Below are 15,462 nucleotides of genomic sequence, written 5' to 3'. Positions count from 1 at the left end.
GTATAGTATAATGTAAGTATCAAATCACCAGTCTATGTCCTATGCAGGATACAGCATGCTTGGGGCTGGTGCACGGGGATGACCCAGAGGGATGTTGTGGGGAGGGAGGTGGGAGGGGGGTTCATGTTTGGGAATGCATGTACAACCGTGGTGGATTCATGTCAATGTATGGCAAAAGCAATACAGTATTGTAAAGTAAGATAAAGTAAAAAAACAAACAAACAAACAAAAAAAACAAGTGGTGCTGTGAAAACTGGTCAACCACTTGTAAAAAATGAAACTAGATCATTTTCTAATACCACACACAACAATAAACTCAAAATGGATTAAAGATTTAAACGTAAGACCAGAAACGATAAAACTCCTAGGGGAAAACAAGCAAAACACTCTCCGACATAAATCACAGCAGGATCCTCTATTTCTTTTCATTGATCACTGAGGAAGGCTTTCTTATCTCTCCGTGATGTTTTTTGGAACTCTGCATTCAAATGGGTATATCTTTCCTATTCTTCTTTTCCCTTGATTTTCTTCTTTTCATAGTTGTTTGTAAGGCCTTCTCAGACAAACATTTTGCCTTTTGGCATTTCTTTTTCTTTGGGATGGTCTTGATCACTGCTTCCTGTACAATGTTGTGGACCTCAGTCCGTAGTTCTTCAGGCACTCTGTCTATCAAATCTAGTCCTTTGAATCTATTTGTCACTTCCACTGTATAGTTGAAAGGGTTTGATTTAGGTCATACCTGAATGGTCTAGTGGTTTTCCCTACTTTCTTCAATTTAAGTCTGAAATTGGCAATAAGGATTTCTTGATCTGAGCCACACTCAGCTCCTGGCCTTCTTTTTCCTGACTGTATAGAACTTCTCCATCCTTGATTGCAAAGAATGTAATCAATCTGATTTCGGTATTAACCATCTGGTGATGTCCATGTGTAGATTTTTCTCTTGTGTTGTTGGAAAAGGGTGTTTGCTATGACCAGTTCTCTTGGCAAAACTCTGTTAGCCTTTGACCTGCTTCATTTGTACTCCAAGGTCAAATTTGCCTGTTACTCCAGGTCTCTTGACTTCCTACCTTTGAATTCCAGTCCCCTATAGTGAAGAGGACATCTTTTTTTCAGTGTTAGTTCTAGAAGGTCTTGTAGGTCTTCATAGAACTGTTCAATTTCAGCTTCTTCAGCATTCCTGGTTGGGGCATAAACTTGGATTACTGTGATATTGAATGGTTTGCCTTGCTAAAAAACAGAGATCATTCTATTTTTTTTTTTTCCTTTGGATTGCATCCAAGTACTGCATTTTGGACTCTTTTGTTTACTATGATGGCTACTCCATTTTTTCTAAGGGATTCTTGCCCACAGTAGTAGATATAATGGTCATCTGGGTTAAATTCAGCCATTCCAGACCATTTTAGTTCACTGGTTCCTAAAAATGTTGATGTTTACTATTGCCATCTCCTGGTTGACTGCTTCCAATTTGCCTTGATTCATGGATCTAACATTCCAGGTTCCTAGGCAATATTGCTCTTTACAGCATCAGACTTTACTTCCATCACTTGCCACAGCCACAACTGTGTATTGTTTTTGCTTTTGCTCCATCTCGTCATTCTTTCTGGAGTTATTTCACCTCTGATTTCCAGTAGCATACTGGGTACCTACCGACCTGGGGAGAATAATGATAGTGAATCTGATTTAGGATCTCAGAAAAAGAAAGCAGGCCAGGATTGAGAAGATGCAAGAAATGTTTATCAAAGACCTACAAGAACTAAAGAATAAACAGTTCTGTAAAACACTAGAAAGCATCCATAACAGAACAACTGAGGCAGAAGCACAGATAAGTGACCTGGAGGACAGAATGGTAGAAATCACTGCTGTAGAACAGAATATAGAGAAAAGAATGAAAAATAATGAAGACAACCTTAGAGACATCTTGAACAACATTAAATGCATGAATATTCACATTGTAGGCATTCCAGAAGCAGAAGAGAGAGAGAAAGGACCTGAGAGAATACTTGAAGAGTTAATAGCTGAAAACTTCTCTAACACAGTAAAGGAAATAATTGACCAAGTCCAGGAAGCACAGAGAGTCCCACGCAGGATAAATCAAAGGAGGAACATACCTAGATACATGGTCATCAAACTAACGAAAATTAAAGACAGAGATAAAATATTTAAAACAGTGCCATACTGTTTTGATGACTGTGGGTTTGTAGTAGAGCCTGAAGTCAGGCAAGTTGATTCCTCCAGTTCCATTCTTCTTTCTCAAGATTGCTTTGGCTATTCGAGGTTTTGTGTATTTCCATACAAATCTTGAAATTATTTGTTCTAGTTCTGTGAATAATATGGCTGGTAGCTTGATAGGGATTGCATTGAATTTGTAAATTACTTTGGGTAGTATACTCATTTTCACTATATTGATTCTTCCGACCCATGAACATGGTATATTTCTCCATCTATTAGTGTCCTCTTTGATTTCTTTCATCAGTGTTTTATAGTTTTCTATACATAGGTATTTAGTTTCTTTGGGTAGATATATTCCTAAGTATTTTATTCTTTTCGTTGCAATGGTGAATGGAATTGTTTCCTTAATTTCTTTTTCTACTTTCTCATTATGAGTGTATAGGAATGCAAGGGATTTCTGTGTGTTGATTATATATCCTGCAACTTTACTATATTCATTGATGAGCTCTAGTAATTTTCTGGTGGAGTCTTTAGGGTTTTCCATGTAGAGGATCATGTCATCTGCAAACAGTGAGAGTTTTACTTCTTCTTTTCCAATTTGGATTCCTTTTATTTCTTTTTCTGCTCTGATTGCTGTGGCCAAAACTTCCAGAACTATGTTGAATAGTAGCGGTGAAAGTGGACACCCTTGTCTTGTTCCTGACTTTAGGGGAAATGCTTTCAATTTTTCACCATTGAGGATAATGTTTGCTGTGGGTTTGTCATATATAGCTTTTATTATGTTGAGGTATGTTCCTTCTATTCCTGCTTTCTGGAGAGTTTTTATCATAAATGGATGTTGAATTTTGTCAAAGGCCTTCTCTGCATCTATTGAGATAATCATATGGTTTTTATTTTTCAATTTGTTAATGTGGTGAATTACATTGATTGATTTGCAGATATTGAAGAATCCTTGGATCCCTTGGATAAAGCCCACTTGGTCATGGTGTATGATCTTTTTAATGTGTTGTTGGATTCTGATTGCTAGAATTTTGTTGAGGATTTTTGCATCTATGTTCATCAGTGATATTGGCCTGCAGTTTTCTTTTTTTGTGACATCTTTGTCAGGTTTTGGTATTAGGGTGATGGTGGCCTCATAGAATGAGTTTGGAAGTTTACCTTCCTCTGCATTTTTCTGGAAGAGTTTGAGTAGGATAGGTGTTAGCTCTTCTCTAAATTTTTGGTAGAATTCAGCTGTGAAGCCGTCTGGACCTGGGCTTTTGTTTGCTGGAAGATTTCTGATTACAGTTTCAATTTGGGTGCTTGTGATGGGTCTGTTAAGATTTTCTGTTTCTTCCTGGTTCAGTTTTGGAAAGTTGTACTTTTCTAAGAATTTGTCCATTTCTTCCATGTTGTCCATTTAATGGCTTATAATTGCTGATAGTAGTGTCTTATGATCCTTTGTATTTCTGTGTTGTCTGTTGTGATCTCTCCATTTTCATTTCTAATTTTATTGATTTGATTTTCTCTCTTTGCTTCTTGATGAGTCTGGCTAGTGGTTTGTCAATTTTATTTATCCTTTCAAAGAACCAGCTTTTGGCCTTGTTGATTTTTGCTATGGTCTCTTTTGTTTCTTTAGCATTTATTTCTGCCCTAATTTTTAAGATTTCTTTCCTTCTGCTAACTCTGGGGTTCTCCAATTCTTCCTTTTCTAGTTGCTTTAGGTGTAGAGTTAGGTTATTTATTTGACTTTTTTCTTGTTTCTTGAGGTATGCCTGTATTGCTATGAACTTTCCTCTTAGCACTGCTTTTACAGTGTCCCACAGGTGTATGGTACTGGCACAAAGACAGACATATAGATCAATGGAACAAAATAGAAAGCCCAGAGATAAATCCACACACATATGGACACCTTATCTTTGACAAAGGAGGCAAGAATATACAATGGAGTAAAGACAATCTCTTTAACAAGTGGTGCTGGGAAAAGTGGTCAACCACTTGGAAAAGAATGAAACTAGATCACTCTCTAACACCGCACACAAAAATAAACTCAAAATGGATTAAAGATCTAAATGTAAGACCAGAAACTATAAAACTCCTAGAGGAGAACATAGGCAAAACACTCTCAGACATAAATCACAGCAGGATCCTCTATGATCCACCTCCCAGAATTCTGGAAATAAAAGCAAAAATAAACAAATGGGATCTAATTAAAATTAAAAGCTTCTGCACAACAAAGGAAAATATACACAAGGTGAAAAGACAGCCTTCTGAATGGGAGAAAATAATAGCAAATGAAGCAACTGACAAACAACTAATCTCAAAAATATACAAGCAACTTATGCAGCCCAATTCCAGAAAAATAAACGACCCAATCAAAAAATGGGCCAAAGAACTAAATAGACATTTCTCCAAAGAAGACATACGGATGGCTAACAAACACATGAAAAGATGCTCAACATCACTCCTTATCAGAGAAATGCAAATCAAAACCACAATGAGGTACCACTTCACACCAGTCAGAATGGCTGCCATCCAAAAATCTGCAAGCAATAACTTCTGGAGAGGGTGTGGAGAAAAGGGAACTCTCCTACACTGTTGGTGGGAATGCAAACTAGTACAGCCACTATGGAGAACAGTGTGGAGATTCCTTAAAAAATTGCAAATAGAACTACCTTATGACCCAGCAATCCCACTGCTGGGCATACACACCGAGGAAACCAGAATTGAAAGAGACACATGTACCCCAATGTTCATTGCAGCACTGTTTATAATAGCCAGGACATGGAAACAACCTAGATGTCCATCAGCAGATGAATGGATAAGAAAGCTGTGGTACATGTACACAATGGAGTATTACTCAGCCATTAAAAAGAATTCATTTGAATCAGTTCTGATGAGATGGATGAAACTGGAGCCGATTATACAGAGTGAAGTAAGCCAGAAAGAAAAACACCAATACAGTATACTAACACATATATATGGAATTTAGAAAGATAGCAATGACGACCTTGTATGCAAGACAGGAAAAAACACACAGTGGTGTATAACGGACTTTTGGATTCAGAGGGAGAGGGAGAGGGTGAGATGATTTGGGAGAATGGCATTCTATCATGTATACTATCATGTAAGAATCTAATCACCAGTCTATGTCTGACGCAGGATACAGCATGCTTGGGGCTGGTGCATGGGGATGACCCACAGAGATGTTATGGGGAGGGAGGTAGGAGGGGGGTTCATGTTTGGGAACAAATGTAAGAATTTAAAAAATAAATAAATAAATAAATAAAAAGGAAAAAAAAAATTTAAAACAGTAAAGGAAAAATGACAAATAACATACAAGGGAACTCCCATCAGGCTATCAATTGACTTCTCAACAGAAACTGTACAAGCCAGAAGGGAATGGCATGACGTATTTAAAGAGATGAAAGGGAAGATCTGACAACCAAGAATACTCTACTTATCAAGACTCTCCTTCAGATTTGATGGAGGAGTCAAAAGCTTACCAGACAAGCAAAAGTTAAGAGAATTCAGCACTACCAAACCAGCTTTACAACAAAGGTGAAAAGAACGTCTCTAGGCAGGAAACAATATAAGGAAAAGACCTACCTACAGAAAATGAACCCAGGACAATTAAGAAGATGGCAATAGATTCATATATTGATAATTTCCTTAAATGTAAATGGATTAAATGCACCAACCAGAAGATACCGACTGGGTGAGCAGATGAAAACTGTGCACGTGTGCATTTACACTTACCACATCACTCTGCTTGACCCCCAAATTGCATGCAATCATTTTATATTGTTAGGCTAATCATGTTCCTGCTATGGCTCGCAACTGTTCTTATCTTTTATGTTTGGTTTGGCTATTGATTGTGGAAACTGAAAAACATCTTTTACTATTGTGATTATGTAATTATTACTCACTTAATACCATTGTATCATGGTCAACAGAAAAATTATAGAACTTTATATCACCAAAACTACTATTTAATAGAAAATCCTGCAATCACTTTTCAAAATCCAGATGCATATCAGAATTATCTTGAAATTAAAAAAAAAAAACACAATTGCTCAGGTATGGCTTTTCTTTTTCTTTTGCCAGAGCTCCAGATATTTTTCTAGTAAGCAGACATTTTTAAAAGCAACTGGACTGTATGAGGATCTTTTACCTTTATCTAGTTTGTTTCACTTTTTAAATTTCATATTCATTGCTCCCGTTTCATTTAGTTCATGTTCTCCAATTTATAGAGCTCTCTTTTTTTTAAATGTTGTTTTTTAATCCTTCATCAGGCATAGTAAAAAAGCTTTTGTATGCATATATATAAATAATAATTATAATACATATATTTTAGAAAACTTATGAATTTTTCCCTAACTAAAAAAATTAATGACATTTTAACTACACTTGTTTGACTTAGTATGATTAGAATGCTAGATTTCTAGTTTTAAAAAATAGATATGCAACAAACCACAAAGGTTTGTTGTATGACTCAAGTAACTATAGGCAATATCTTGTAATAACCTATAATGGAAAATAATTTCAAAAATAGCAAATGCATATATGTATAACTGAATCACACACACACAAATGAATTGTTTTTGAAATTTAGTAATGCTTATCTTTTTGCCAGTTTTTCTAAATATCCCTTGTACATCTAATAACAACGTATGAGATGCAAAATTTTAAATATATTTGTGTAGGATATGATTAATATAAGTTAATTAAATATAAATCTATTATATTTGAATTGTTAATGACATCATTCAAGATGCTCCTATTCTTATCTTTTCTGCACTAGATAAAATATTCTCAGAGAGATAAAATATTCTCAGAGAAATGTTAATGTCTCACTATATTTTTTCCTTTTCTTTATGTTTCTTCTGATTTTTGGTTTATGTATCTGTTTCTTTGTTGTTAAGGTGCCTAATGGTTTATGATGTTTATCTTCTTTGTGAATTGTACCTTTTATTATGAAAAATATTCATCTTTGCTTCATTTAAAATAAATAAATTAAAAAATAATCTACAAAAATATATTGTACAACACAAAGAATATAGCCACTACTTCATAAATTGAGTTTATATATTTTATAAATGTAATTGTATAAATTTTGTATATTTTATAACTGGAATTTAACCTTTAATGGAAACGGGGACTTCCTTGGCAGTCCAGTGGTTAAGAGTTTATTTCCGTTACTAGGGAGATGTGTTTGATCCCTGGTTAGGGAAGAAAGATCCCACATCCCCCTGGGTGTGGCCAATAAATAAATAAATAAAGAAGTAAATGGAATGGAAATGAAAAAAAAATGTGAATCACTATATTGTATACCTATTACTTGTATGACATTGTACATCAACTATAATTCAAGTAAAATTAAAATTAAAAGTATAATTTGAAGATTATATGATTATATATAAGTAAAATATTGGGAATAAAAAGAACTCAGGAATTATCTAAAAATGAACAAATATAAACTGAAAGGATTTCTAGAAAATTGGTATCCTTTCAGATGATAAAATTTCTACCTATAAAACTAATGGAATAAAAAGTGAATCATTAGAGCTAACATGAAAATTTAGCAAGGAATGTAGACACAAAATAAATATTAAAAATAAACAAACTTTAAAAAATAAAAGTAATAAATAAATACAATAAGATACCATCCATGGACGGAGAAGTCTGGTAGGCTCCAGTCCATGGGGTCACAAAGAATCGGTGAGCGACTTCACTTTCTTTCTTTACCATTTATAGTAACATCAAAAACTATAAAATAGCTAAAAATCAGATAAAGAGAGAGTATAACAGTATTTTGCAGAGAAATTCTAAAACTATAAAGATCATGAGAGTATTTCCAATTAATAGAATTTGAATGGAAGAAGTTATTATTCCAAGGAATTACAATTTTCTTTCTTTAAATTATTCTATAACTTCAGTAAATTCTTAGTTAAAATTCCAGGTGAATTTTTGTAGGTACTCAGTAAACTTTTTTTTTTATATCATGTGGAAGAAAAAATGACTATGTAGGTCTAAATCATTTTGGAAATAGAAGACTGAAGTTTTATTCACAATGGAATAAAGTCTTAAATGCAAAAGAGAATACTAGAAAGTTAACAGTATATAATATGGCAAAATATTCAGGCTATACTATTTAGTATACTATTCAGGCAAAATATTCAGGCTATACTATTAAATTAGCTTTCAGACTTGAAACTCTAGAGCCTTGGGAGAACTGGCCTATGGTGGGTTGTTCCTCCCTTGCCAAATACATGACTAGTTAACTAGCGGACACGTAAGGGGGCCTAAGTGCTGGTGTCTCTCCTTCCCCGCCTTGACTCCTAAGGGCTTAGTTCCTATCAGAGCCTATAACTAACTTAGGTCCTGCTGGGCAGTGGCCCTGGGTTTGCCACATCTTGGGGGATAGGAATAGGCATGTCCAGGAGGAGGGGGGTGACATAAGTGTGCCCCTGTTTGCATATTGTTTCTTCTGTGCCACAAGATATATTGATACTTCTTCCCCATCCCCCACCACCCAAAAGGATTAATTTAAAAGTAAAAATTGTTGAATTTTGCTTTCTAAAATTAAGACTTTCTCCTCAGTTCAGTTCAGTTCAGTTCAGTCGCTCAGTCATGTCCAACTCTTTGCGACCCCATGAAATGCAGCACACCAGGCCTCCCCGTCCATCACCAACTCCCGGAGTTCAGTCAGACTCACATCCATCGAGTCAGTGATGCCATCTAGCCATCTCATCCTCTGTCGTCCCCTTCTCCTCTTGCCCCCAATCCCTCCCAGCATCAGAGTCTTTTCCAATGAGTCAACTCTTTGCATGAGGTGGCCAAAGTACTGGAGTTTCAGCTTGAGCATCATTCCTTCCAAAGAACACCCAGGGCTGATCTCCTTCAGAATGGATGGTTGGATCTCCTTGCAGTCCAAGGGACTCTCAAGAGTCTTCTCCAACACCACAGTTCAAAAGTATCAATTCTTCGGCACTCAGCCTTCTTCACAGTCCAACTCTCACATTCATACATGACCACTGGAAAAACCATAGCCTTGACTAGACAGACCTTAGTCAGCAAAGTAATGTCTCTGCTTTTGAATATGCTATCTAGGTGGGTCATAACTTTTCTTCCAAGGATAACGTATATATCCAACAAAATCAGTGGGAAAAAACTTGAGGGAAGTATTTGAAATTTTGAAAAAAAATGCATATATGTATTTTGTACATATATACAGAGAATAATATGGGAAACTTTTTAAAAGAGTGCTGAATGAATTACATTAATAAAGAACACATATAATACTTTTGTTGAAATTAGAGTTGAACTTTAGTAGCTACAGAAATGCAAATTAAGATAAGATCTCATTTTATACCATTTAATTTGCAAAATTAAAAAGCTGTAGCAGCCCAGTGTTTGCAGGGATGTGAAATAATTAAGTTGACCAAATATTTGTTTTAGTTTTTAATGTCATGGAAAATCTGAAGGAACATTTTGGGAAACCCAGTAAGTGTAAATTCCCATGAAGGGATGGTGATGAGGTAATTCTGGAGAGTTTGCTGTAGTAAATTGTCTAATGACATTCATATTGACACTGAAATCCTACTTCTGATTATGAGTATTGGTAAATATTTACCCAGCTCATGGAAAAAGCAAGAGAGTTTTAGAAAAACATCTATTTCTGCCTTATTGACTATGCCAAAGCCTTTGACTGTGTGGATCACAATAAACTGTGGAAAATTCTGAAAGAGATGGGAGTACCAGACCACCTGACCTGCCTCTTGAGAAATCTGTATGCAGGTCAGCAAACAATAGTTAGACCTGGACATGGAACAACAGATTGGTTCTAAATAAGGAAAGGAGTATGTCAAGGCTGTATATTGTCATCCTGCTTATTTAACTTCTATGCAGAGTACATCATGAGAAATGCTGAACTGGAAGAAACACAAGCTGGAATCAAGATTGCTGAGAGAAATATCAATAACCTCAGATATGCAGATGACACCACCCTTATGGCAGAAAGTGAAGAGGAACTAAAAAGCCTCTTGATGAAAGTGAAAGAGGAGAGTGAAAGAGTGGCTTAAAGCTCAACATTCAGAAAATGAAGATCACGGCATCTGGTCCCATCACTTCATGGGAAGTAGATGGGGAAACAGTGGAAACAGTGTCAGACTTTATTTTTGGGGTCTCCAAAATCACTGCAGATAGTAACTGCAGCCATGAAATCAAAAGATGCTTGCTCCTTGGAAGGAAAGTTATGACCAACCTAGATAGCGTATTCAAAAGCAGAGACATTACTTTGCTGACTAAGGTCCCTCTAGTCAATGCTATGGTTTTTCCTGTGGTCATGTATGGATGTGAAAATTGGACTGAGAAGAAGGCTGAGCGCCGAAGAATTGATGCTTTTGAACTGTGGTGTTGGAGAAGACTCTTGAGAGTCCCTTGGACTGCAAGGAGATCCAACCAGTCCCTTCTGAAGGAGATCAACCCTGGGATTTCTTTGGAAGGAATGATGCTCAAGCTGAAACTCCAGTACTTTGGCCACTTCACGTGAAGAGTTGACTTTTTGAAGAAGTCTCTGATGCTGGGAGGGATTGGGGGAAGGAGGAGAAGGGACAACCGAGGATGAGATGATGGATGGCATCACTGACCTGATGGACGTGAGTCTGAATGAACTCCGGGAGGTGGTAATGGACAGGGAGGCCTGGCGTGCTGGGATTCGTGGGGTCGCAGAGTCAGACATGACTGAGCTACTGAACTGAATTGAAGAGGAAAAATATGTAGAGATGTTTATCTCAGAGTTTTTATGGTAGTGAAGTGTTAGAAGCATTATAGATGTTCATCTCTATTATGGGATTCTTGGTAGCAAATAGAGACAACAGACTCAACACAGAGTAGTACGGGAAGATATTTAAAAGAATGCTGAACGAAATAATATTAGTAGGTGAAGTATATGCAGCGTAATACCATTTGTGGAAATTAAAGTTGTACATATCAAATATAGTACATTTTATAAGAATATCTAATGGGATAACATATTTATATATTAGAATGTGGGAAAGATAAGGCTATGTGGATAAACTGATGACTCAAATATTTCACAGAGAAAGACTGCTGGAACAAATGATGTCCATGAGACCATAATGGAGGAGAATGATTAACTCAACAATCTGTACTTGAGATTTCAAAGGCAAAACACAGCACAGAAAAATGAACATTGGAAAATATTTAATGAAAGAGTTAGAGTGATGGGTTTACACCATGAGTAGTTTCTTCTCAGGGGAAAATATATAATATTGTACAAAGTACTTGCATGTCTAAGAACAGAATCAAAATATCTGCAATATCAAAACACTGGTTGAAAATGTCAAGGTTTTTGCAATCAGCAAAGATACAGATAGAGAAAAATTTCTATATTTTACCACTGGGTGGCAATAGCGATTAAAGCAGCTTCAGCATCTTAGTTATTGAAAAATTTGAAGTGTTAGGCTCAGAGGGTAAAGAGTCTGCCTGAAATACAGGAGATCTGGGTTTGATCCCTGCAAGATGAAATTTCCCTTGAGAAGGGAATAGCTACTCAATCCAGTATTCTTGCCTGGAGAATTCCATGGACAGAGGAGCCTGGTGGGCTACAGTCCACAGAGTCACAAGGAGTCAGACACAATTGAGCGATTAACACTTGTTTCACTTTAAAGGCCTCCACATCATCAAACAGCTTACAAACTCATGCTTAAATGCATAATTACTTTGTATATCTAAAAATAATTGAAAATTACTTACAAAAACATGCAGAAAACCTCCTTACCTTTCTTGGTCCTGAGGCCACAAGGAAGTTTCTCTCACTAGTCGTCATAGAGGAGAAACTATTTGGTATAGTAAAAGATGTTCTCAAGGAGTATTCTTTGAGTAAATTTCACGAGGTTCACAGGCATGTTTAGGTTTCTTAAAGTAGGGTAATCGTGTCAGCCTGAAGAAAAGAAAAAATTGGCAAAGTATTTTTACACAACATGCAGGATCTGGTCCATGGGAGCAGCTCTTTGATATTCTGGAAAACTCAATGGCAAGTTTTGCATAACCTACATGAGTGAGTAGACTGTAAGTCCCATAAATATTGTTTATGTTGAAATAATGTGAATTATGTTTTTAATCATCACAGACTTTTAGGTTATGTACTCTAACATGCACCTGTGTATAAACAATGGTTTATACTATGTTAAATGCAGAGAAATAACATTAATAATTGGTGGATTAATAATAACACAGATGGAATTTGCAATTGGAAATTTTTGTGGCTTTTAGATACTTACTCCAGGACAGTTGTTTGAATTTCAGGTTTGCTCCCAGGAGACTGATAGTATCTGTAGTGAGGACCAATATTCTTCTTGAGACATAATTTGGTTCTGCTCTAATACAGAGGCTTTTCTTGACCCTCCTACAACTCTGTTCAACTCTAATATGCAACCAATTGCACTTCATAGACAATGCCAAAGACTTTAGAAAGTGAAATATTTAAAGTGAGTATGAGCCCTAATTTGGGTATAAATTGTCCTGAAACAAACATCCACGGTTTTGAACAGTGATATTTCCAGATGACCTATTTAAGTTACTAACTATACATTTAGTACCTAAACAGATAGATACTGCCAAATAGGGTTATATGGAAGAGACTAGTGATTATCTCCAAGAATTTATTTTGTAGTTCCTCTGGCAGAGGAACCAGAGATCAAATTGCCAACATCCGCTGGATCATGGAAAAAACAAGAGAGTTCCAGAAAAACATCTATTTCTGCTTTATTGATTATGCCAAAGCCTTTGACTGTGTGGATCACAATAAATTATGGAAAATTCTGAAAGAGATGGGAGTACCAGACCACCTGACCTGCCTCTTGAGAAATCTGTATGCAGGTCAGGAAGCAACAGTTAGAACTGGAGATGGAACAACAGAGTGGTTTCAAATATGAAAAGGAGTACGTCAAGGCTGTATATTGTCACCCTGCTTATTTAACTTCTATGCAGAGTACATCATGAGACACTCTGAACTGGAAGAAACACAAGCTGGAATCAAGATTGCCGGGAGAAATCTCAATAAGCTTAGATATGCAGATGACACCACCCTTATGGCAGAAAGTGAAGAGGAACTAAAAAGCCTCTTGACGAAAGTGAAAGAGGAGAGTGAAAAACTTGGCCTAAAGCTCAACATTCAGAAAACGAAGGTCATAGCATCTGGTCCCATCACTTCATGGGAAATAGATGGGGAAACAGTGGAAACAGTGTCAGACTTTATGTTTTTGGGCTCCAGAATCACTGCAGGTGGTGACTGCAGCCATGAAATTAAAAGACGCCTACTCCTTGGAAGAAAAGTTGTGGCGAACCTAGATAGTATATTCAAAAGCAGAGACATTACTTTGCCGACTAATGCCCCTCTAGTCAAGGCTATGGTTTTTCCAGTGGTCATGTATGGATGTGAGAGTTGGACAGTGAAGAAGGCTGAGGGCCAAAGAATTGATGCTTTTGAACTGTGGTGTTGAAGAAGACTCTTGAGAGTCCCTCGGACTGCAAGGAGGTCCAACCAGTCCATTCTGAAGGAGATCAACCATGGGATTTCTTTGGAAGGAATGATGCTCAAGCTGAAACTCCAGTACTTTGGCCACCTCATGAAAAGATTTGACTTATTGGAAAAGTCTCTGATGCAGGGAGGGATTGGGGCAGGAGGAGAAGGGGACGACAGAGGATGAGATGGCTGGATGGCATCACTGACTCGATGGATGTGAGTCTGAGTGAACTCCGGGAGTTGGTGATGGACAGGGAGGCCTGGCGTGCTGCCATTCATGGAGTCGCAAAGAGTTGGACACAACTGAGCGTCTGAACTGAACTGAACTAGAATAAATCAGCTCCCAATTATAGCCAGCAGAATAAGACTGCACCTCTTAGGCAGCCTTTTAGCTGGCTGTGGTCATGTGCCTGGGGTCAATTCAACGTAGTGTAAAGCTACCGCAAAGTTGAACTGAGGCAGTGTGGGGTGTGTATGCTTGGCGTATTCCTTTTTCCTTATGCTGACTAAAAGGAGAATTTGATGAAAGAAACTCTTGAATCATTTCAGAGAACAGGATGATCTTTGGAATGAGGACCAAGCATGGTAAAGAAAAAAGAAAACAAAAAAGCAAAACCCCATGCCCCCCAAACAAAAGAGGAAACTGGAACCAAGTCCCCCACACAATGAAATGTCATAACAACAATGAACTGCCTGCTTCTTGTCTTTTCACAAGAAATATAACTGCATGTTTTTAAAGATTTTGTTAATCTGAATTTTCTGTCACTTACAGTCAAACTTGATCCTAACTAATCTAGGTTGTTGCCTGAATATCAATGAAAGGTTGATAACTTTGGCTTTCCTTTTGCCACTGTGGCCAGAGCCATGATCATGCTCAGGCTTCTGTGTGCTCCAGTGCAAGAAACAGAGATGGTTGGACCCCATTAAGACTAACGAAATATCCGGTGCCAACTCTCATCAGCAGATCCAGAAGCTGATGCTTGAAGCTGGATAAAACACCTTGGTCTGCCGAAAGGGTAGGCATATGGGCACAGGTATGTGAAAGGGTATCCAATGCTGAATAAGGTAACCTAGATGAAGAGGATGAGAAAGATGAGAATTGCACACAGACTATTCAGAAAATACCACAAATCTAAGAATAATGACTGCCATATATATCACAGCCTCTACCTGAAAGTGATGGGTAATATATTAAAAATCAAGTGTGTTTTCAAAGAACATATCTGTAAGCTGAAGGGGGACAATGCTTGTAAGAAGCTTCAGGCCCACCAGGCTTAGGACTTTCAGATCTACAGCTAGAGAAGTAGAAATGTCTCTGAAGAGGGGCTCCAGGTCAAGAAGGAGGAAATCATCAACGTTCTGTCCAAGGAGGAAGAGACCAAGAAATAGGTTCTATCCTACTTGTTTGTACACAGTGGCCTTGGCAATTATGTAGATCACTCATTCAATGAAACAGGACTTTGTCTGCCTAAAAAAGAAAAGGTTGACAACTTTGATTAAAAAAAAATTTGCTAAGGCTAAATTAAATTTTTCACAATAACATCTATGTTACCTGTATCTCATTTTATTTTTATCTATATGTTTTCTAAGGCAAAGGAGAAAATGCAAGTAGTCATTCCAAAATTTATATGCAAAGAAACATGTTAGATATCAGTGTGAACTTCTGGGAAAATGGTAGAGAGAAATATTTCATAATTCATCTCATTGAGATATCCAAAATAGAAAAAGGAACTTTCTGTGTTGAACTCAGAGATGAGCTGCAA

At 37.0% G+C, this 15,462-nt stretch overlaps 1 pseudogene; it reads left to right on the top strand.

The window, feature by feature from the left end:
* Positions 1–1,720: 1,720 nt before the first annotated feature.
* On the top strand, positions 1,721–15,088 carry LOC138097810 (large ribosomal subunit protein eL19-like; annotated as a pseudogene).
* The last annotated feature ends 374 nt before the right edge of the window (positions 15,089–15,462 follow it).

This window comes from Capricornis sumatraensis, chromosome 2, assembly GCF_032405125.1.
Source record: "Capricornis sumatraensis isolate serow.1 chromosome 2, serow.2, whole genome shotgun sequence".
NCBI lineage: Eukaryota > Metazoa > Chordata > Mammalia > Artiodactyla > Bovidae > Capricornis > Capricornis sumatraensis.
This window is presented reverse-complemented; position numbering and strand designations above follow the sequence as displayed.